Source organism: Lactuca virosa, chromosome 1 (assembly GCF_052849685.1).
Source record: "Lactuca virosa cultivar CGN04683 chromosome 1, Lactuca_virosa_CGN04683_v6, whole genome shotgun sequence".
Taxonomy (NCBI): domain Eukaryota; kingdom Viridiplantae; phylum Streptophyta; class Magnoliopsida; order Asterales; family Asteraceae; genus Lactuca; species Lactuca virosa.
Window position 1 is genome coordinate 202,997,923 of NC_136426.1, and position 24,517 is coordinate 203,022,439.

At 39.3% G+C, this 24,517-nt stretch overlaps 1 long non-coding RNA gene across 1 annotated transcript in view; it reads left to right on the forward strand.

The window, feature by feature from the left end:
• The window catches only part of LOC145163909 (uncharacterized), a 47,017-nt gene extending 22,755 nt beyond the window's left edge, over positions 1 to 24,262 (forward strand). The window contains exon 3 of the long non-coding RNA XR_013739762.1: positions 24,138 to 24,262. This is a non-coding gene — a long non-coding RNA (uncharacterized LOC145163909). The remainder of the gene's footprint in view (positions 1 to 24,137) is intronic.
• The last annotated feature ends 255 nt before the right edge of the window (positions 24,263 to 24,517 follow it).

Below are 24,517 nucleotides of genomic sequence, written 5' to 3' on the forward strand. Positions count from 1 at the left end.
ATTTCCACTCGGGTATTACCGGTTGTTGTAATAGTCCTGAGGGCTTCTGATATTCTACTTTCACTTTAGCACAAGTGAGGCACTTGCTAACGTAAGTGGCAATTTGTGCCTTCATGTTAGGCCACCAATACTGTTGCTTGATATCCAAGTACATTTTATCTGAACCCGGATGGATGGAGTATCGTGTCTTATGGGCTTCATTCATGACTACCTCTCTGAATCCCCCAAGTTTAGGGATCCAAATTCGGTTCATGAAATAATATGCTCCGTCCTCCTTGACTTCGAAGTTCTTTTCCATTCCACGTAACGCTTCGCTTGTTTTGTTTTCTATCTTCATGGCATCGAACTGGGCTGCTTTGATTTGCGAGAACAGATGGGATTGAATGGTTATTGAAAGAGTCTTCACACGCCGATTTGAGTATTCTTTCCGACTCAAGGCATCAGCTACTACGTTAGCCTTGCCTGGGTGGTACTTGATTTCGCACTCATAATCGTTTAGCAGCTCAACCCATCTCCGATGCCTCATGTTTAACTCCTTTTGATTTAAAATGTGTTGGAGACTCTTGTGGTCGGTGAAAATGGTGCACTTTGTACCATAAAGGTAGTGCCTCCAAATCTTCAAGGCGAAGACCACAGCTCCCAATTCGAGATCATGGGTGGTATAATTCACCTCATGTGTCTTTAGTTGTCGGGATGCATAAACTATCACCTTTCCACGCTGCATGAGTACACGGCCTAAACCCTGATTCGAAGCATCGCAGTAAACTACGAAGTCCTCTGTTCCCTCTGGTAATGATAGTACTGGTGCACTACAGAGAGCTCGCTTCAGAGTTCGGAAGGAAACTTCCTGCTTTTCTGTCCATTCAAATGGCACGCCCTTTTGTGTAAGCATGGTAAGTGGCTTGGCTGTTTTGGAGAAGTTCTGAATGAATCTCCTGTAATAGCCTGCGAGACCTAAAAGTTGACGAATTTCAGTGGGTGTCGTTGGGACTGCCCATCCTTCAATGGCTTTGATCTTAGAAGGGTCCACATGTATCCCTTCTTAACTGACAACATGACCTAAAAAGTTTACGCTACGGAGCCAGAACTCACACTTAGAGAGTTTTGCGTATAACTTCTCGGTTCGTAGGGTTTCCAAGACTTGCCGGAGATGTCGGCTATGCTCCTCTTCGCTTCGAGAATAGACTAGGATATCGTCGATGAAAACAATGACAAAATTGTCGAGGAATGGTCGGCAGACTCGATTCATCAGGTCCATGAATGCGGCAGGGGCATTTGTTAGACCGAAGGGCATTACAACAAATTCATAATGTCCATAGCGAGTTCGGAAAGCGGTTTTGGGGATATTCTCTTCCCGGACCTTGAGTTGGTGATATCCGGATCACAGATCTATCTTAGAGAAGTAACTTGCTCCTTGAAGCTGGTCGAATAGATCGTCGATTCGTGGAAGTGGGTAGCGATTTTTGATAGTGAGCTTATTCAGTTCTCTGTAATCAATACACATCCTAAAGGATCCGTCCTTTTTCTTAACAAAGAGGACCGGAGCTCCCCAGGGTGAGAAGCTAGGTCGGATGAATCCTTTGCTCAAGAGTTCGCTAAGTTGGCTTGACAGTTCTTGCATCTCCGCAGGAGCCAACCTATAGGGTGATTTGGCAATGGGCGTAGCTCCCGGCATAAGGTCAATTCGGAACTCGACTTGTCTTTCTGGGGGTATCCCTGGAAGATCTTCAGGAAAGACATCCGGGAAATCGCAAGCCACTGGGATGTCTCGAATATTGACCTCTTCCTTGGACTTATCCATTATGTGAGCCAGAAACGCCAAGTCTTTCTTTTGTAGATACTTCTGTGCCTTAATGCACGAGATAAGACGAAGGTTCGTACTGGGTTTGTCCCCGTATATAATTAGGGTTTCGTGGTTAGTGTCACACCCCCAAACCAAGGATGGCGGAAACGTCCGGGGGTGGAGGACTTCATGTATAGTATCATAACAACAATTGTAATAGTAATTCAAGCAAACACAACCAACATATATATAATTGAAAAAGTTACATCATTGTATGAATTACATGTTTACGAATCAATTACAATATGTTGACAAAATATGAAATAGTAGACGCCTTAGCGTCCCATCCTCAAAAGCACTTGATTACCTGTTTAATGATTTCCTGAGAATACAAGTTGTTTGAAAAAGTGTCAACACAAAGGTTGGTGAGTTCATAAGCTTTTGTTTGGTATTATTAAAAGCCTTTCGTTTGTGAAAGTAGTATTTGTGTTAGAAAATCCAATATTTTCCTTAATGTGTAAATATAGTCTTAAAACCCAAAGACCGAAATGTACAAGTAATTTGTCATATTTATAGTAAAACAATGCAAGTTTAAATCGACATAAACTCGTTAAATTTTAATGAAGTTCCCGTAAATTCCAACGTTTATTAATACTTTATGTGAGTTATTATAACCATGCTATGACCTAGTTGGCCTGAAACGACGTTCTTCAGGCGTCGGAAATGTTATGACATTTGTCACCCCAGACCTGCCGGTCTAGCTGTTGCATGCAGCTTAGGTGTGGGTTTGTCAAACCCAATATAGATCTATACACAAGTATCACGCTCTCCCTCAAGGAGACTCTGGTTACAATACAAGACTTAATGGTAATTTGAAGTAAATGTCTCACAAAGTCATTAACGGAATTACGTGTTATGAAAACTTGGTACCGTATGGCCGTACCTTGCTTAATGAAAATATCCTTTGTATAAATGTACCCTTTTTAAATGTATGTGTTATGTAGTGTATCATAAACTATACCTATTATAGTTTATCAACCAAGGGTAGTACGTGGTAATGTATGGAAACTATATTCAAAATAGTTTATTTAATGTATGAATGTATCGATTGTACTTTGATTATAATCACTTGTTATTCTTTATATTTTATATGACCAAATCCATTTGTAAACTGATGTGTGTCTAAATATTAAGATAAAATGTCATATATTGCAGTAACATATAATCACATAAAGATATACACCTTGCTCAACATGTTACAAGGTGAAATGAAATTAACAGCAACTTTTCGTTAAAAACAGTTTCTGTTACCGTTCTTAGAAAATTTATAGAAAAATCATCAAAGCTCTAAATCCAAATCCGCAAATTTTGAGAGTTTGGAATATGAGTCTAGTTTGTTCGTAAATTTTATCATGATTTTTAGTGATCTCTAACAGAGGTGAAAATGTTCATAATCACAGACTGGTCCGGGTTTGCCTCTGAAATGACAGGCAGTTTTGTAAAAATCACCATAAATTGTAGAAAAATCATATGGAGATGTGCAAGTAGCCATTTTAAAGCTAAGAGTTTGAACTACTTGCACCTGAAACAGTTTTGAAAACTAAAATATTTAAGTTGACCAAAACAGTCCGTGATTAACGTCCATCTTTTCTGATGTAATCTGTAAGAAAAAGTTTAATTGTGTTCTTGATGATTTTACTTGTATTCCCCCCTTAAAACTTAAGAAAAACATGTAAATGTATGGGTATGAACTCACCTTATGTGATTTCAGTAGATGAAAGTGAGATAGAGGAAGTGTTCAACCCAAGAACACTAAGAAGATGTCTTGATGATTCGAGAATCTAACACCGAATAAGATGGAATTTGTGTAAGATATCAATGATTTGAGTAGAATGGAGTTTAATAATTATGTGAATGATGAAGATACTTACTAATTGAAGGAAGAAATCCCTGGAGAAAGCCTTGAAGTTCTTGAAATTGAGAGAAAAGATGAGAGAATTTTGGAGAGTGTCCTTTGGTTGCTAAGTGTAGAATGAAAGAACTTTATGGAGAATGAGGAGAGAGGATCAATCCTCCAGCTCTTAGAACATGGGAAGAGCTGGAGATTGGGTGTAAAGGTCCACTAAGGTGACAAGGAGTAGTGGGAAAGAGTGGATGATCATAGAGTGAGGTGGTGGTGGCTTGCTTTTGTCATAAAATAAGGAAAAGCAAATATTCCCTCAATAATTAGTCCAACCACCAATTCTTTTAATACATTTTTATAAAAACCCTGGAGATTTATATATTTTGGGGCCTTAGTTTATAAAATAAAGTTTTGGGTGAAAATCCCACGTTAAAATAATGAAAAACGGAGTTAAAACGAAGTCGTAGTCGAAAAACCGGAAAAATTATGACACGCAAACATGCATGTCGTCTTCTTTTATGACAGGGGCTTCCTTGATACTCATTGCGTGTCATCAACACGCGAGTCGTAAGGTTACGACAGACAAATGTGTGTCGTCTTCCTTTATGACAGGGACTTCGGTCCTGAAGCTTCAGTTTTGGGTCCGTAAGCCTATTTTACCCGTTTTTACCCCGTTTCAAGTGGTTTTTGACCCAGTTAAGGGTCGGGATGGCCCGAATGATTACAAAAAATTAAAGGAACTTTTGAGAGAGATTTGGGAGAGATTCGGGAGAGATTTGGGAGAGATTTTAATAGAGAGAGGTTGAGTGAAAGAGATTGTGAGAGGTTTCGTTTGTGATCTTTTTGAGTGTCCGGCTTCGCAACGAAAGGTCCATAAACCCCGTTAAGCCATGATTTAGTGTCTTACACAATCCCGATGATTGTGCAATAGTGTTTTATCGCTTTGGTTTGTTGTTTAGCACTGTTAAGGCTAAGGAAAATCAAACACATGAATTTTTCAAATGATGTTTTCTCATTGAAATAGCGAATTGTATAATGTAAACCCTAACATACAAGGGTTAATGGAGTTGACCGGTTTGACTTGTTGACTTTGTTTGACTTTGACTTGAGCGAAATTTGACGGTTGTCACAGTTAGGGAGATGAAGGCGAACGGCCTTCTCGCAACACATAATTTCGGCATGATGGGGGCTCAACCAGTCCATGCCGATAATCACATCAAAACTCCTAATAGTTACAAGCATCAAGTTTATTTGAAAGGCGTGGTGATTTAAGGTTAGGGTACATCCTACGTAGATTTCCCCAGTTGATTCTATTTTCCCATTAGCCATTTCCACCGTAAAGGTTTCATTAAGCTTTTGGGGTTGTTGTTTTAGCAAATGTTTGAATTTATTACTCACAAAGCTTCGCTCTGCCCCGATATCAAACAGGATGCATGCATATGAATGGTTAAGGAGAAACGTACCAGTGACAACAGCGGGATCCTGAATCGCTTCTCCTTGACCCATGGTCAGCACTCTCCCTATTCCTCCATTCCCTTGGTTGTTGACATTGGGGCAGTTTCGACGGAAATGCCCAGTCTTTCCACATCCATAACAGGTGTGGCTAGCCCCAGTGTTGTTGTCATTGTTGTTAGTGTTGTTGTTGTTGCTGTTGTAGTTGCGGTTATTGTTGTTGTTGTTTCCCTGCTGCTGGTTCTGGGGAGGATAGGTCCTGCAGTATTTTGCCGTGTGACCCTTTCGGTTGCAACTGGTACAATGCATCTCCCTGCATTCGCCATTGTGATGGAGATTGCACTTGTTGCACTTTGGGAGATTACCGGAATACTACTTAGGGGCACTTGGAGTGGATGAGGCTGGAGCATGTGGTGTGGAGGGAACTTGGGTGGTTGCAACATTAACTGTCACTGTTTGTTGTTTCTTTGACGACTCTGAGCCTTGTCGTCCCTTCCTTTTGTTATTCTTTCCTTTCTTGTTGTCACTCTCCTTCTTGCTTTCAGTTTCCCCTGACTTCTCGCCCTTCTTGGTGTTGTGGTCGTATAACTTCTTGGCCAACCTCTTGGCACTGTCAAAAGTTTCGGGATTCGCAGCAATCACGTTTCCTTGAATTGGGGAAGTTAATCCCCAGATGAATCGTTCGGTTTTCTTCCCTTCAGAAGTAATCATGCCAGGGCACAACAGAGACAGTTCACTAAACCTTGTTATGTAGGCATCGATGTCGGAGTTTCGGACAGTGAGATTCCATAGCTCTTGCTCCATTTTCTGAACTTCGCCACGCGGGCAGTATTCAGCCATTAGCATTTCCTTTAGTTCCGTCCATGGCATGGCATTATTCACTGGAAGAGTCATAGCCTCCACATGTCCATTCCACCAGGTGAGAGCTTGATCAACAAATGTACATGCTGCAAACTTCACCTTGACTTCATCCGGGCATCCGCATATCTCGAACACTGATTCCACCTTTTCAATCCATCTTTTCGGGGTTATCACTCCCCCTGTGCCATTAAAGGTTCGTGGCTTAGCGTTGGTGAAGTCTTTGTAAGAGCATGTCTTGGTAGGTCCTTGATTTATCCCGTTGTTTGAACTTCCAGCCCCCTGCCCATTTCCTCCACCATTGTTCCCATTGTGGATTTGCGCCATGGCTGCCGTGACTGCAGCAGATACAGCTGCTTGAAACGCAGCTGAGCCGATTCCTAGTGGTGTCGGTGGTTGATTATTTCCGCGGTTTGGTTTTTGTGGCATCTTGTTGTTACGGAACAGAAAGATGTTGAGTATGTATTGTTTTTAAGTTGGGAATTTCGTGAATCGATTTGCGCATCTAAGTGTTTCCATAAATTTACACTAAGCAATAAGAATATAAAACACATAACAGATAACAACATCACAAATAAACACATAATATTTTCCATTAATATTATCCGTACTTTGATACATGAAAATTTGCTCGAAAGAGCATACATAAAGGTACAAAGTTCGACAGCATAACGATTCTATGAGTAGTGTAATCACTTAAACATGGAGTCGGTAGTACATAATATAGTGCGTACAAAAGAAACCCAACACTAGTAGAGAGGTCTACTGGTCCGAAGTGCTCTGAGATGCGTCGGGCGGTGGGGCTGATGATGTGGATGCGCCCTGAAGACGCGCCACCTGCCGTTCTGTGGCTCGTAGTCGATCCTCCCATATTGCTTGACGTACCTGAAAGTTATGAATTACTTCTTGAGTTTCTCGTTCCGCTCTTGCCACTGCGGCGCACATCTGATTCAGTTGCTCGGCCGTGTCCTGGGCTAGGTCGCCCGTGTTCCGTAACCGCCTCACTATGACAGGAAGTGCCCGGTCGGCTGGCCCTCCGTCTCTTAGATCATAAAATTCCCTGGCCATCCCATATGGGGGTCGCTGCCCCGGCTGCCTGCTCCATCTCCAAATATCCACGCCCCATGGAGGCGTGGGGCCATTTGGGCCCATCCGATGAGCGGGCACCCTAATCGGGTAAGGTGGGTTGATGACTTCGAACTCCGCGTCCGAATCGCCATCGCCGTCATCACCGGGTTCTTCCTCGGACTCCCCTTCGTGGTCTTCTTCGGCCTCTTCTTCTTCCAAGTCTACCACTGGCTCAGTAGGTCCGCCCTCGACTTCCGCTTCAGGTTCCTCTTCAGACTCCTCCTCGGGGTCTTCTTCAGGTTCCTCTTCCAGCCATCCGTTATTTCCCTGGTTAGGGAAATACGGATCTCCAGGATGATGGAAGCCGGCCATACTGTCTGCGAGAGGGTATATAAATAAACTATTATTACTCCTAAGATTTGTTATTTATATATAAATTTTTTTTTGGGTGGATGCGCTCTTCTTGTTTAACAATAGGGTATGTCTTAGGTTTACTGACCATCGCGATCGTTCCAGGGCTTGTGATAGTTGTATTACGAAGAAATGTAGTTGATCAGACTACATTCATCCCTAATACAACTGTGAACAGTCCTGGCTTAACCGGGACGTCTGATTTTCCCAATCCTCTTCTTTGATTTGTTATTATGTTCGTTTTTCTAAGTCGCACAAATAAGAGTGTTTATTAATGTATTTTATTTGTTTTGTTCAGAGTTATTTAGTCCCTCACTGGGTTTATAGTTGCATATCAATGTGTGGTTAGATATGCCAGTTCACTATAAACAGAGCTCTGATACCAACCTGTCACACCCCCGAACCAGACGGCGGAAACGTCCGAAGGCTCGCGTGACTTAACTTGAAATATCATCACAATGAATATACATGAAACATAACATAAACATCACCATGCATTAATACATTACAACTGACCTTGTTCACATCAAGTACATTGTCTAAATATTACATATCCATAGCATAAATTGTTTGAGAGTTTTCAAAACATAACATCCTAACACACTTGGTATTGTTCTTCAGCTTATCTGTTACCTGATGTCACACCCCAAAACCAAGAACGGCGGAAACGTTCAGGGGTGGAGGACGTCATGTAAAGTATCATAACAGTGCAAAGTAGTAAACAAGCAACAACATCATCCATTGCATTAAAAGTAAAGTTTTAATACATGAGTGTTCTTTCATTGTAATAAGACACCAAAATATGAAAACAAAATAAAGACGAGTCTTGTCTGTGCTCCGTCTTCTCAAAACCCTGGTCATCGTACCTGTCTACTGGTGACCTGAGAATACAAGTTATTTTGAAAGTGTAGATCAGCATAAAGCTGGTGAATTCATAAGTATTATGGTGTCATTGATTCGAAAAGCTGTTATGAAAGACTTGTATATGTTTAATGAAACATTTAGTATAAGTGTGAAAACCCTAGAGAATCCCATATTTCCTACTAGTATAAAAAGTAGTCTTCTACCAAGACCCGAATGCTTTGAAGGTTTGCATTTCTGTATCAATGAAGATTTTTCCCCTGTACAACTATTATTATAAAAATATAGTCTACCTCTTCGTTTATGTGAATGTGTCACAAAATAAAAGTAATAGGGAAAATTATATAATCATTGAAATCGTATCCTTTTGCCTTAGGATAATCACGGCGTGGAAACTCGCCGAACAGTACAACCGAGAACATCAGTCGATGAACAGGTCCCGCTGTAGCTAGCAGCCAGGTGTAGGATGGTCAGTCCCGTATAGTATATATATAGTATTTCTCTCTGTATAGATATAGTATTTCTCTCTGAATAACATGTAATAATATCTCTTCATATAGTAGTATAGACTCATGAACGAACTGACTCTTGTGTAATTCCTTGTAATAGGAATAGTAATTTGTATCCCCTAAACTATACCTATAATAGTTTACTGGAATGTAAATTGAATGTCCAAGTAGGTTTATACACCTTTGCTACTCAAGAGTGTTGGAACTGAAGAAAGAATGAAAGCTCTCATATCAATACATATATACATGAAACATAAGTGTATAGATATGGTTTTTAACAGTAAATTGAAAGAGGTTTTGTAAAACATTTAAGAGTTTTGAACAATAAATAATAATGACTTGATGTCAGTTTATAAAATAATTCAAAAGTAATTTGTTGATAACAAAGTAAAAATAACTGAAAAGCATTGTATTTATCACATTTTGAAGTATGTGAAATCAGTTGTTTGAAAACACAGTTATAAATCACATGTGAGTGATTCTATAACTTCCTGTTTTCTACTTGTATCTCCCCCCATGAAAGCATTTAAAATCATTTAAAAGATTGATTAAGGGGGTATGAACTCACCTGTAGGGAGTAACTCGAATGAAAGATCGATATAGGATTTGTTGGGTGTCAATTGGAGTCTTGAGCACAAACGAATCCTATTTAACATATAATTACACATATATGAATACATTCCATGTATATAACCACTAAAAGTGTTAGGGACACGCCTTAGGGACATAAAAACACTTAGAATTAAGTGTTACAACCATATATGATTGTATATAAGGGTTATATGGCTATACAAGGGAGTGTATGGTCAAAATGCACAACATTTATGTGTGTGCGGCCAGGATGTGTGTGCGGCCGCACACTCCCTATGAAATGTGCCAAAACGTATTTTAAGGCTATAGGACTCATCTAGGAAGGTTTCTTACTTCATGTCTTAGCCTTATATGGAGTTTATTGCCATTTTTGGACCTAAAAAGGGTGTGTGCGGCTACACATGGTGTGTGCGGCCGCACACCCTTTATGAAGATGATAAAATCGAGTTTTTCTAGTATATCATCAAGTGTTCTTAGCATATAACAAGTTATGATAAGTGTATACACGTTATAGAGGCTTGAAAGGGTGATTAAGGTCCAAAACTAGTGTGTGTTCTTGGTGATCTAACACCAAATAGGTGTTTTCATGGATCAAATCAAGGAGAAAGGCTAGTTAAGGTCATATATTAGCTATTCAAAGGATGAATCACTCACTTGATTGAAGATTGAAGTGAAACTTTGGATGATACTTGAGAGAAAACGAGTTCTAGCTTTGAAGAAGTGGAAAAAGTGTTCAAAATGGCTAAGTGTTGAATATATAGGTGGGAGTGTGCGGTTGGGATGGGTGTGCGGCCGCACACTCCATGTGTTGGAGTGTTTGGCCCGATTTTGCTTGATATGCATCGTGTTATCCCATTTCTAGGTTCCTACCTTAATTGTACTGGGTTTAGAACACTCAAATAGACCCCAAACAGTGCTAAAAGCTAGCGAAACGAGTCTATCTTTGATTAAATTGATCCATTGATCGAGATAGAAATTTCGGGTTGTCACATCATCCCCCTGTTAGAAGGAATTTCGTCCCGAAATTAGAGTTTAAGCAAATAAGTAGTTACAAATAACTAAGTAAAAAGACGAGGATATTTCAGTTTCATCTGATACTCTCTCTCCCAAGTGAATTCAGATCCTCGCTTGGCGTTCCAGCGAACCTTCACTATTGGGATACGGCTTTGCTTTGTTTGTTTGACCTCTCGGTCCATGATCTCTACAGGTTCTTCCACGAAGTTGAGGCTCTCGTTGATCTCGATCTCGTCGAGTGGGATTACAAGAGTCTTGTCGGACTGATACTTTTTCAAGTTCGAGACGTGGAAAGTAGAATGTACGTTACTGAGTTCGCGTGGTAAGTTAAGTTTGTAAGCTACAGGGCCGATTCTTGCGAGAATCTCGAAAGGCCCTATGTACCTTGGATTTAGCTTTCCACGCTTTCCGAAGCGTATCAAGCCCTTCCAGGGTAAGACCGTCAATAGAACACGGTCGCCCACCTGGAATTCCAACGGTTTCCTTCGCTTATCAGCGTAGCTTTTCTGTCGGTCTCTAGAGGCTTTCAATCGTTCACGAATCTGAACGATCTTCTCTGTTGTTCCCCGAATGATCTCCGGACCTGTGAGAGTGCTTTTAGGAACTCGTCCTTTAGCTAACTGGGTATCTCCCACCTCAGCCCAACACAGATGGGATCTGCACTTTCGGCCATAGAGGGCTTCGAATGGAGCATCCTTTATGCTCGTGTGATAACTGTTGTTGTAGGAAAATTCGACAAGGGGTAAATGAGTATCCCATGCTTTCCCAAAGTCGATCACACAGGCTCGCAACATATCTTCCAAGGTTTGGATAATCCTCTCACTTTGTCCGTCGGTCTGTGGATGGTAAGGCATTTACTTACGAAGGTAGCAATCTCTGCTTCCATGTTAGGCCACCAGTATAGCTTTTTAAGATCCAGATACATCTTATCTGAGCCTAGGTGGACGGAATAACGAGTGTTGTGTGCCTCGGTCATGACCAAGTCTCTGAAGCCACCGTGTTTCGGTGTCCAGATCCGATCCATGAGGTATAAGGCTCCGCCACCCTTGACTTCCAAATTCTTATCCATCCCTCTTAGGGTTTCACTCGCCACATTTTCAGGTTTCAAAGCGTCGAGCTGAGCCTCCTTAATTTGCATGGACAAGTGTGAATGGATAGTCATAGTCAATGATTTGACTCTACGACCAGAGTATTCTTCCGACTTAGGGCGTCGGCTACTACGTTGGCTTTACCCTGATGATAACGAATTTCACATTCGTAATCACTGAGTAGCTCGACCCACCGTCGTTGTCTCATGTTGAGCTCCTTCTGGTCGAATATATGTTGTAGGCTTTTGTGGTCTGTAAAGATAGTGCTTTTTGTACCATACAGGTAATGTCTCCAGATCTTCAGAGCAAACACAACTGCTCCTAGCTCAAGATCGTGGGTGGTGTAGTTGACTTCATGTGTCTTCAGCTGTCTCGAGGCGTAGGCGATGACCTTACCACGTTGCATCAGAACACAGCCGAGCCCTTGATTTGAAGCATCGTAATAGACAACGAAGTCTTCTATCCCTTCGGGGAGGGATAGTATTGGTGCGGTGCACAAGGCTCGCTTGAGCGTTTGGAACGCTCTCTCCTGCTTCTCTTCCCAGTCAAAGGTTACGCCCTTCTGGGTCAGAGTGGTAAGAGGTTTCGCAATTCGGGAGAAGTCCTGAATGAACCTGCGATAGTAGCCAGCGAGACCTAGAAATTGACGAATTTCTGTAGGTGTCTTCGGTGCTGACCAGTTCTCAATGGCCTTGATTTTGGAAGGGTCCACGTGAATTCCCTCTTCACTAACTACGTGGCCCAAGAATTCGACTCTTCGAATCCAAAATTCGCACTTAGAGAACTTCGCATAGAGCTTCTCCGATCGTAATGTTTCTAAGACTCTTCGTAGGTGTTGACTATGTTCCTCCTTACTTCGAGAGTAGATGAGTATGTCATCGATAAAGACAATGACGAACTGATCTAAGTAAGGACGACACACCCAATTCATTAAATCCATGAATACTGTGGGCGCGTTGGTTAATCCGAACGGCATCACCACAAACTCGTAATGCCCATAACGAGTTCGGAAGGCTGTCTTGGGAACATCCTCCTCTAACACTCGTAGTTGGTGGTACCCGGATCGTAGATCTATCTTCGAGAAGTAGTTGGCTCCTTGAAGTTGATCAAATAAATCGTCAATGCGGGGTAAGGGATAACGATTCTTAATGGTAAGCTTGTTGAGTTCTCTGTAGTCGATGCACATACGAAACGATCCGTCTTTCTTCTTGACGAACAAGACCGGTGCTTCCCATGGTGAGAAGCTTGGCCTAATGAATCCCTTCTTGAGAAGTTCGTTAAGCTGACTGGAAAGTTCCTGCATCTCTGCTGGTGCCAGTCGATATGGAGATTTGGCTACTGGAGTAGCCCCTGACACTAAGTCGATTTTGAACTCGACTTGGCGTTGTGGTGGTAATCCTGAAAGCTCTTCTGGAAAGATGTCGGGAAAGTCGCGTACTTCTGGGATGTTCTGAATATCTTTCACTTCTTGACTCGTATCGACGATGTGTGCGAGGAATGCATGATATTCCTTTCGCAAGCACTTCTGAGCTTGTATGCACGAAATGATGCGAAGGTTCGTACTAGGTTTGTCGTCGTAGATAACTAGAGTTTCGCTGTTAGGAAGGTTAAGACGAACTGCTTTTTCAAAGCACAAGATGTCGGTGCGATGAAGACTCAACCAATCCATGCCGATAATGACGTCGAAACTTTTAATAGGAAAGTTGATGAAAATGACTCATGGACTAACTCTTCATAGCCCAACAGCACGATTGAATGTAGATCTAGAACTAACAGATGATAGCATTTGGATAATAATTTCCATGAGATTAGGTACCTGTCAATATTACTGGAATTACAGATGTAACAAGTTCGGGAAAAATGGCCTAGTAGGAGGCCTTACATCAACCATGATGGGAAAATTTTTGACAGGACTATGACCTAATCAAGACCTAATAGGTCTAAGATTTACAAAGATAGGAAATTAGACCAGAGTTTTACATAACTAGGTTATATCCAAAAGAGAAGTCGATGAGATTCTATCGGCGACGAGAACTACTAGAGTGAATTCTTGATTCCGACAGAAGGCGTTCTATGTCCCTCACACGCCTGTCAGATCTTACTTGCTGAGCTCGAAGTTCCCTGACTTCAGCTTGGGTTCCAGCAAGTTCTCTCTACAGAGCTGCATTGTGGACCAGAGTCCTTTCATGAGCAGACTCTAGTTGGCGAATGCGGACAGTGTTAACGCCAGAGTTGGCGTCAATCTCCACAACTCGGTCGATAGCTGCTCGACCTTGTTCGGTGTTCCGGGAAATCCTACGAACCATGATGGGTAGGACTCTGTCAGCTGAACCTCCCTCAGTGAGGTAGTAGAAGCTTCTGTCTCCATTGTAGGGGATGGGTTGACCCTGTTCCTGACTCCATCTATTCAAGTTTGTGGCCCACAGAGGTGTGGGTCCTTGAAATGCTGGGCGAGGGTTTGGGTCATGAGCAGCTGGGGGTAGGTTGTTGACTTCTGGTTCTGAGTCAGAACTATCAGAAAAGCCTTCAGCTTCGTGATCATCCAAAGGAATTGGGTGATCATTCTCTGGCTCTTCTCCGAGCCATCCAGCATTGTCGTGGTTAGGATAGTACGGGTGGCCGTGGGGATGGAATCCCGCCATAATATCTACGCGAGAAAAGGGATATAAGAAATAACTAAATAGACGTACTAATTAGATAATTATAAGATGATCTTTATCAGTTACTTCAATACTTGTTTAGTGCATACCAGTTATATGTATTCAGGACAGGATAGACATTCGAATAGGTGACCCTAACTCTAAGTCTACAACCAAACAAGGACAAGAAGTAAAGCAAAGATTCACAGATTCTAAGTCTATGACGTCCTAGATACATATAACCTTAGTGTATCCACTCAGCAACTATTAACCTACTGATAAAGACCTTTTTAGTTCTCAGATAAGTAATTATAGTAACACCAAATACCCCTATGGTATTTCATTGTGGTAGTGTTGGTAAGTTTTTAGACTTGTTGCCATATCACAACCATTCTTGGGCATATGCTAATCACTCCTCGGACCAGCATAGTTGATCAGGCTATGCCACTCCCAGGACTGACCATAAATCCCCGAGCTTACTTGTGATATTCAACAATCGTAATACTTTTGTTCTTGTCATTGTGACACTGATTTTAGTATGAATGCAGGCATGTATACTTAGTTAAATATTTTATTATTTAAAAGTATAAACTCTTGGTCAGAGTATTTTAATCCCATTGTATTTATAGTATGTATATCTTTTATGGGTTGATATACTCAATTCACTATAAACAATGCTCTGATACCAATCTGTCACACCCCAAAACCAAGAACGGCGGAAACGTTCAGGGGTGGAGGACGTCATGTAAAGTATCATAACAGTGCAAAGTAGTAAACAAGCAACAACATCATCCATTGCATTAAAAGTAAAGTTTTAATACATGAGTGTTCTTTCATTGTAATAAGACACCAAAATATGAAAACAAAATAAAGACGAGTCTTGTCTGTGCTCCGTCTTCTCAAAACCCTGGTCATCGTACCTGTCTACTGGTGACCTGAGAATACAAGTTATTTTGAAAGTGTAGATCAGCATAAAGCTGGTGAATTCATAAGTATTATGGTGTCATTGATTCGAAAAGCTGTTATGAAAGACTTGTATATGTTTAATGAAACATTTAGTATAAGTGTGAAAACCCTAGAGAATCCCATATTTCCTACTAGTATAAAAAGTAGTCTTCTACCAAGACCCGAATGCTTTGAAGGTTTGCATTTCTGTATCAATGAAGATTTTTCCCCTGTACAACTATTATTATAAAAATATAGTCTACCTCTTCGTTTATGTGAATGTGTCACAAAATAAAAGTAATAGGGAAAATTATATAATCATTGAAATCGTATCCTTTTGCCTTAGGATAATCACGGCGTGGAAACTCGCCGAACAGTACAACCGAGAACATCAGTCGATGAACAGGTCCCGCTGTAGCTAGCAGCCAGGTGTAGGATGGTCAGTCCCGTATCGTATATATATAGTATTTCTCTCTGTATAGATATAGTATTTCTCTCTGAATAACATGTAATAATATCTCTTCATATAGTAGTATAGACTCATGAACGAACTGACTCTTGTGTAATTCCTTGTAATAGGAATAGTAATTTGTATCCCCTAAACTATACCTATAATAGTTTACTGGAATGTAAATTGAATGTCCAAGTAGGTTTATACACCTTTGCTACTCAAGAGTGTTGGAACTGAAGAAAGAATGAAAGCTCTCATATCAATACATATATACATGAAACATAAGTGTATAGATATGGTTTTTAACAGTAAATTGAAAGAGGTTTTGTAAAACATTTAAGAGTTTTGAACAATAAATAATAATGACTTGATGTCAGTTTATAAAATAATTCAAAAGTAATTTGTTGATAACAAAGTAAAAATAACTGAAAAGCATTGTATTTATCACATTTTGAAGTATGTGAAATCAGTTGTTTGAAAACACAGTTATAAATCACATGTGAGTGATTCTATAACTTCCTGTTTTCTACTTGTATCTCCCCCCATGAAAGCATTTAAAATCATTTAAAAGATTGATTAAGGGGGTATGAACTCACCTGTAGGGAGTAACTCGAATGAAAGATCGATATAGGATTTGTTGGGTGTCAATTGGAGTCTTGAGCACAAACGAATCCTATTTAACATATAATTACACATATATGAATACATTCCATGTATATAACCACTAAAAGTGTTAGGGACACGCCTTAGGGACATAAAAACACTTAGAATTAAGTGTTACAACCATATATGATTGTATATAAGGGTTATATGGCTATACAAGGGAGTGTATGGTCAAAATGCACAACATTTATGTGTGTGCGGCCAGGATGTGTGTGCGGCCGCACACTCCCTATGAAATGTGCCAAAACGTATTTTAAGGCTATAGGACTCATCTAGGAAGGTTTCTTACTTCATGTCTTAGCCTTATATGGAGTTTATTGCCATTTTTGGACCTAAAAAGGGTGTGTGCGGCTACACATGGTGTGTGCGGCCGCACACCCTTTATGAAGATGATAAAATCGAGTTTTTCTAGTATATCATCAAGTGTTCTTAGCATATAACAAGTTATGATAAGTGTATACACGTTATAGAGGCTTGAAAGGGTGATTAAGGTCCAAAACTAGTGTGTGTTCTTGGTGATCTAACACCAAATAGGTGTTTTCATGGATCAAATCAAGGAGAAAGGCTAGTTAAGGTCATATATTAGCTATTCAAAGGATGAATCACTCACTTGATTGAAGATTGAAGTGAAACTTTGGATGATACTTGAGAGAAAACGAGTTCTAGCTTTGAAGAAGTGGAAAAAGTGTTCAAAATGGCTAAGTGTTGAATATATAGGTGGGAGTGTGCGGTTGGGATGGGTGTGCGGCCGCACACACCTGTGTGTGGCCGTACACTCAAGTGTGCGGCCGCACACTCCATGTGTTGGAGTGTTTGGCCCGATTTTGCTTGATATGCATCGTGTTATCCCATTTCTAGGTTCATACCTTAATTGTACTGGGTTTAGAACACTCAAATAGACCCCAAACAGTGCTAAAAGCTAGCGAAACGAGTCTATCTTTGATTAAATTGATCCATTGATCGAGATAGAAATTTCGGGTTGTCACATCATCCCCCTGTTAGAAGGAATTTCGTCCCGAAATTAGAGTTTAAGCAAATAAGTAGTTACAAATAACTAAGTAAAAAGACGAGGATATTTCAGTTTCATCTGATACTCTCTCTCCCAAGTGAATTCAGATCCTCGCTTGGCGTTCCAGCGAACCTTCACTATCGGGATACAGCTTTGCTTTGTTTGTTTGACCTCTCGGTCCATGATCTCTATAGGTTCTTCCACGAAGGACGCGTTAGTCCATTACGCATATGATTTATTTTGACCTTACTAGCAATGCCAATGGGCCACTGAGGCCCATTACGCATATGATTTATTTGGACCTTACTAGCAATGCCAATGGGCCACTGAGGCCCAATAGCATGTAAAAGCCATTGAGGGTCCCTTAGGCATGTAACTGGATCACAAGAGGCCCAATAAACATGTGTGAATACATCGGGCCCAATAAACATGATATTGGGCCACAGAGGCCCAATAGCACATATAGAAGGTAATTGAGCCCAACTTTTGAATCGCTTATGTTTTATCGAGTTTGAGTTCGTATTGTTGGTATTCGTGGTATGTTAAATGTTTTATTCGCAATAACGAAATATTTTAATGTTTGATTTATAACGAAGTTTTTATTAAACATATATATGTATATTTTTAAAACTATGCGTTATAAACTTGCTATTTTTAACCCCAAAAGTTATAGTCATTTTAATTGGCCCAAAAACGTTTAGTTTAACCATTGTGACACCTTTTTCTATAAAAATGACAGTTTTAGTCCCTTTTTACGAAAATTGACATTTTTGGTCCTTAAACCATTTTTTATGACATTTTCCACCCAAACTTTATTTGAATAGAAATTTTTGCCCAAAACTATTGCATTTGTCATATCCAGCCTTTATTTGTAAAAATTTTACATTTTTGGCCCAAATTCCGTAAGTTTTACAATTTTGACCCCAAAATCAAAAACTTTGCATTTTTAGTCCAATTTTCGTAATATCTCATTTTTAACCCCTGAAAAAGTTTATTTACATTTTAGACCGATAATTTGTTAAGTTTTCCAATTCAGCCCCTCAAAATCTCATTTTTTCGCAACCTTGGGCCCAAAACCTATTAGGCCCACTTTTAAGCCCATTAAGCTAAAATTTATGTTTTTGACCCTTTGAAAAGTGTTATTTTCATAAAAATCAGCTTTTATACAAATAAACAACTTATAACACTCATAAAACCGACAATTTACAATTTATACCCAATCTTTGTTATTTTTGCAAAAATAACACTTGTAAGGTTCTTTTGGTTTTGTTTTTCACTTTTTAAACTTAAGGACCCTTAGATCTATGATGTATGTTGTTTATTATGTTTTTGTTTATGATTCTTTCACCCTTTTTGCTATAGATCTCGAAATATAACAAATATTGCATATTATCACAACCAAAAACTAAAGAAATCACATATAGCATGCAAACACACATAGATAATCACATAATACTTGTATTCTCCCCCTAAAAACAAGTAAAAACCAAAAACAAGGGGGTATGAACTCACCTTGCTTAGTTGCTCACGGTTTTGTAGAAGAAATGGAAAAGATTGATGAGATTCTCGGCCCTAACAATCTTCTTGAAGAGACCTTCGAATTTGAAGAGTTCTAGGGAGTATGATCAAGAATTTAAGATGGTAAGAAGAGTGATTAAGTTGTAGAAAGAAAGTATGTTGACAAGATCTTACCACAAGTATGTATCTTGGAGTGATTCTTGGATGAAAACCTTCTTGAAATGCCCTAAATCTCGAAAATTTTGAAGGAGGGATGAAGGTGTTCTTGAGAGGATTTGGAAATGAATTAAGTGTGTGTGTGTGTATGTGTGTTGATGCTCTCGGCCGAGAGTAGAAGAAGGAGAAGAGAGAGAGAAGTAAAGGGATGGGTGCATGGATACATGTGAAGTTGCATGGAAGTCCAACATGTAATAAGGAGGTGGCTAACCCTCCTTAAGCCCCTTAATTCCCCCTTTTTTGTTTTCTACTTGGGCCTAGAGAGGGAGAAGGAAAAGAATGGTTTGGGCCTTTTGTGCTTGAGTCCCATATTATGAGGCCCCATTTGATGGTTTTCGGCCCATTGGGTCTTTAAAGTAGTTCACGGCCCAAATCTTACATAAAAGAATGGATTTGAGTCGATTAAGGCTAATTGGATTTGTCATGGCCCAACAAGGCCCATTAAAGGTAAAGTAGTCCATTTTAGACTTATAAGGCCCAAAAAGGTTAAGTCTCATGAGAGTGGGTCCAATGAGAGCCCATTTAAGAGTTCTAAGCCCAAAATAGTCAAATTGGAAACTTATTGGTCCAATAGGCCCAATAAGGAAATCCTAGTCCATATTGGACTTAAACCGGGATTTCTAGGGTTTCCAACCTTTTGTTGACTATTTGAGTGTTTGTATAGAGTGTTTGAAGGAATTTTGTTGTCATTGAATAAGCATCATACATGCTTTCAAGTTTTAGTTACAATGTTATCCTTGTTTATTGTTTACAAAGCATTAAAATTCCTAGTTGTGACATAAACACTTTGTTTTCGTGATCATGCTCTTAGAACTCTCTAGGATTCGAAAACTCATCTCAAAGAATCATCCAAGGCTGAAAACACCTTCATTCTCTTTCACTTCTTCATCAAAACCGATCCATCACCAAGGTGAGATTCATACCCCTCCTTTTTCGTGATTTACTAACTTTTGGGGGGGAATTCAAGTTGATTTTGTGTTAAATCTAAGTATTTATGCATGCTTGTGTGTATCTTCATGATATGTTGTGTAAATATGTTATGAATCTATGTTAAACTCTCATAAACTTGATATATTTTCCAAGTCTTGAAGATCTTAGGAAAACAAGTTACTTTATGTAACTCACTATGATGTTGAAAAGACTAAGCATGGTAAAGGATACCATAAAACTAAAGAAAACCTAAGGAGGGGCTATAATTGTCAAATGAGCAAAAGTGAGCCTTTTTATGAAACTCACGGTTTTTGAGCAGTCAAAAGAGTCATTTTCGACAAAAAGGGCTTATGATGATAAATCTCGGTTTTATAAGGTTCATAAATGTTACTTTTGTCAAAATGAGTTTCTTATTGGGCCTTCTCGGTTTTTATGTGTCAAAAATGTCATTTTTCATAAAAATGGGTCTTAAATGACAACTGACGGTTTTATGGGCCAAAAGTGTAAACTTCTAACAAAAGTGGGCCTTACTTGTAATTTTCGGCTTATTGGGCCTGGTGTATTCAATTACATATTTACTGGGCCTTGTATATTCATTTACATGCTTATTGGGCCTTGTATATTTATTTACATGTTATTTGGGCCTTATATGCCCATTCACTCTCTTATTGGGCCTTACATACTCATTACATGTTTATTGGGCCTGTTATACTCAATTTCATGTTTATTGAGCCTCACGACACATTCTATATTAATCGGGCTGATAACAATAAATACTTGACATTTTGATAAAAACAAATGGTGTTTTTATCACCGATGATTTGTATTCAAGATACATACTTGAAACATTACTTAAAGCGTTAAACAACGAGACACACTATTCGCATAGATTTAGTTAAGGCTCTTGTGAGACACGCCTTCATTCGTACCTACCTAGTGTACATCATAAGTCATGTAGTTATAACCAGAGTCTCCTAGAGGGAGTGTGAGAATTTGTGTATAGATGTATACGGGGTTGACACCCCCGCACATGAGTTGTTCGCTACAGCGAGACGGGCCAGTCTAGGGTGACAAATGTCTTACCTAACGCGACGCCTGAAGAACGTGATGACAGTCATCACAATCATATCAAGCATGGTTATAGCGACTCACATAGAGATTAACAAACACAATAAATTTACGGAATATACATACTATACTCTTGATACATTGTACGAACTATACATTTACTACATTAGTCGGGTTTTAGGGTTAAGACCAGACTTTTTCGTTATACAGAAAATATAGGATTTTCTGGGAAACTCTTTTTATACATTATCAGACAAGATCACACATGCTCTAATACAAGATTTGAGACAAAACTTACAAACCATTTTTACAGAAAATATCGGATTTTCTGGTGTTTACAAACTACTACAAAACTTTTCATACAAACATACTTATGAACTCACCAACATTTTGTATGTTGACGCTTTTCAAAATAACTTGTATTCTCAGGGACTCGCTAATCAGGTCGATCGTCAAGGAAATGTGGACTTTTGTTGTAATTTGTTTTCATCATACATTTAATATATTTGGGGATGTAATTTGTGAACAATGTGACAACCGTCAATTTCTAGTCAAGTCAAAGTCAAATAAAGTCAACAAGTCAAACCGGTCAACTCAACTAACCCTTGTATATTATGGTTTACATTATGCTTACTATTGTACAACTCACTAACTTAATGCAAAGTATCACTTAGGGTTTTCACGTGTTTGGAAAATCTAAACCCTAATCAGGGTAAATGATGTAACTACTCGATAAAATACTATTACATACCCTACGGGGGCGTATAACACTCTTAACAAGGTTTAACGGGGCTTACGAACCTTGCATTTCGACGATAAACACTCACAAAGGTCACAAACAAATCTCTCCCAAATCTCTCTCAAAATCTCTTTCAACTCTTTATAATCATTCGGGGCATCCCGACCCATAACATAGTCAAACACCACTCGAAACGGGAAGATTTCTTGGAAAACAACCATGTAGGGCCGAAACCACTATATGAACCGAAGCGTCCCTATAAGAACCGAAACTAGCTATAAGAACCGAAAATAGCTATAAGAACCGAAACTAGCTATAAGAACCAAAACTAGCCTTAAGAACTGAACCCTAAGGACCGAACCTGCCAAGACCGAAACCTCTTAAAAACCGAATCTGCTTAAGGACCGAACTCACCCTTTGGTTCGGATCAGACGCTTCGGACCGAAGCTTCATCTACTCTTGGTTCATTATGCCTTCGCTTCCCATGTGACACTTTCGCCTGTGAGCTTCTCGGACCGAACCTACTTTCGGTCCTCAACAACATGAACCGAACCCTCGCAGGTTCGCTCCTCATTTCCCGGTTTTCGACCATCTTCGAGTTTTGAGCCCGTTTTTCATGATTTTAACGTGGGATTTTCACCTAAATCCATATTTTATCATTTTCAACCCTCTAACATCAGGATTTATCCATATCTTGGAGTTTTTCTAAGATATGATCCATAACATTGAGTAGGATAAAAGTGCAAAGTACAAGAAGGCACTTTGACTTTTCCCAAAAAGCTATGACAACAAGCCACCCCCCTCCTTTTTGCACCTTCCAACACTCCATATGATTCCCTAACCAAATCTTAGACAAACATTACCCTTCCCCTCTAAGACTTCACTCTTTCACCAAAAAGCAAACATATATCTTTCTCTCATTTCCCCTCTCACAAAACTCGAGATTTCAAGGGCTGATCTCAAGCTTTTCATCCACTTTTGGTAAGTGTCTTCATCCTACACTTGAACATTCTACACTTCTTCACACAAATCATGGATTCCTTATACAAAGATCGTCATATTTGTTCTTAGATCTTCAAATCTTCAACATCTTTCAAGTGTTCTTGACTTGTAAACTTCTTTTCTTCATCATCTATCCCAATAAATCAGTCAAGGTGAGTTCATACCCCTACATTTTTCATGTTTTCTTCAACTTTTAGGGGGAGGGGGAATACAAGTTAATACACCAAAAACTTAACTAAACTCAAACATCAGCTTTCGTCAGGAAAGTTTAGTTCCATTCACGGACTGTTTTGAACATCTTAAACATTTTAGTTTTCAAAACTATACAAGATGAAAATAGTTCAGGTTTATACCTTTCTAATGACTACTTGCACATGTTCATACGATTTTTCTACAATTTATGGCGATATTTACAAAACTGGCTATCATTTCAGAAACAACTTCGGACCAGTCTGTGGAGTTGAACATTTTCACCCAAGTTAGAGACTTTTAAAAATCATAATAAAAATTATGAACAAACTAGATACATTTTCTAAACTCTCAGAGTTTACGGACTTAGTTTTAGACTTCGTATGATTTTTCTGTGATTTTTCTAAAACAGTGCAGAAAAGTGAAAGGCTAGTTAAATAGCTTACAATATTAACAACACTTTGTAGCATGTCGAGCAAAGTGTATAACAATAAGTTTCTAAATTTTGAATGTATTTCTTGTTAGTTTAACATCATAAATAGAAATTAGTCATTCAAGATAAGGGTTTTCATTCAATTCGAACACGTACAATAAACTATAATAGGTATGGTTTATGGATTCTACATTTCAAACATACTACATAAAAGGGGATTTACTTCTACCACGGAAAAGGTTTTACATTCAAACCACACGTAAAATCGTTAACGTAAGTTGTGAGACAATTCTTCATTGTACTCTTAGAGTACGGGTTAAAATTCATGTAAGTTATAACCAGATTCTCTTGTAGGGAGAGCGTGATAATTGTGTATAGATCTATATTGGGATTGACACCCCACACCTTGCTGCTAGCTACAGCGGGACCTGTAGGTCTACGGGTGACAAAAGTCATAACATTTCTAACGTCTGAAAAACGTTGTAGCAGGTCATCCAGTTGTAGTATGGTTATAGCGACTCACATAGGGAGTTAACAACACTTAAAGTTTACGGGAAATTCTACTTTAAAAAGGGGTTTTATCTATTTAAAATTGCATACTTCGTTACAATTACGAAACACACTCATACATTATGTCTTGGGATTTAAGACTACATAACATTTTATAAGGAAAATATTGGATTTTTCTTGAGTATACATTACATTTACAAACAAAGGTTTTCCAACACTACATCCAAAAGCTTATGAACTCACCAACTTAATTGTTGACACTCTTTCAAAACTACTTGTATTCTCAGGAAACCAGTGAAACAGGTAACCAACCGCTTTTGAGGATGGGATGCAAAGACATCAATTAATACATTTTTGTCATCATAATGTAATTGATTTTGAAACATGTAATTCATACTATGGTGTAACTTTTTCAATTATATTTATGATGGTTGTGTTTGCTTTGGTCACTATTATACTCGTTGTTATTATACTGTACATGAAGTCATTCCCGCCCCCGGACGTTTCCACCATCCTTGGTTTGGGGGTGTGACAAACAAACACACTTATGTAAAACTCTGATGGTTATTATATTTCATGTACGATGATGATTTTGTCCTTGATTCATTTATATACACTATGATGATATTACAAGATGAAGTCACCCGCCTCCTGTCACAACTAGCAT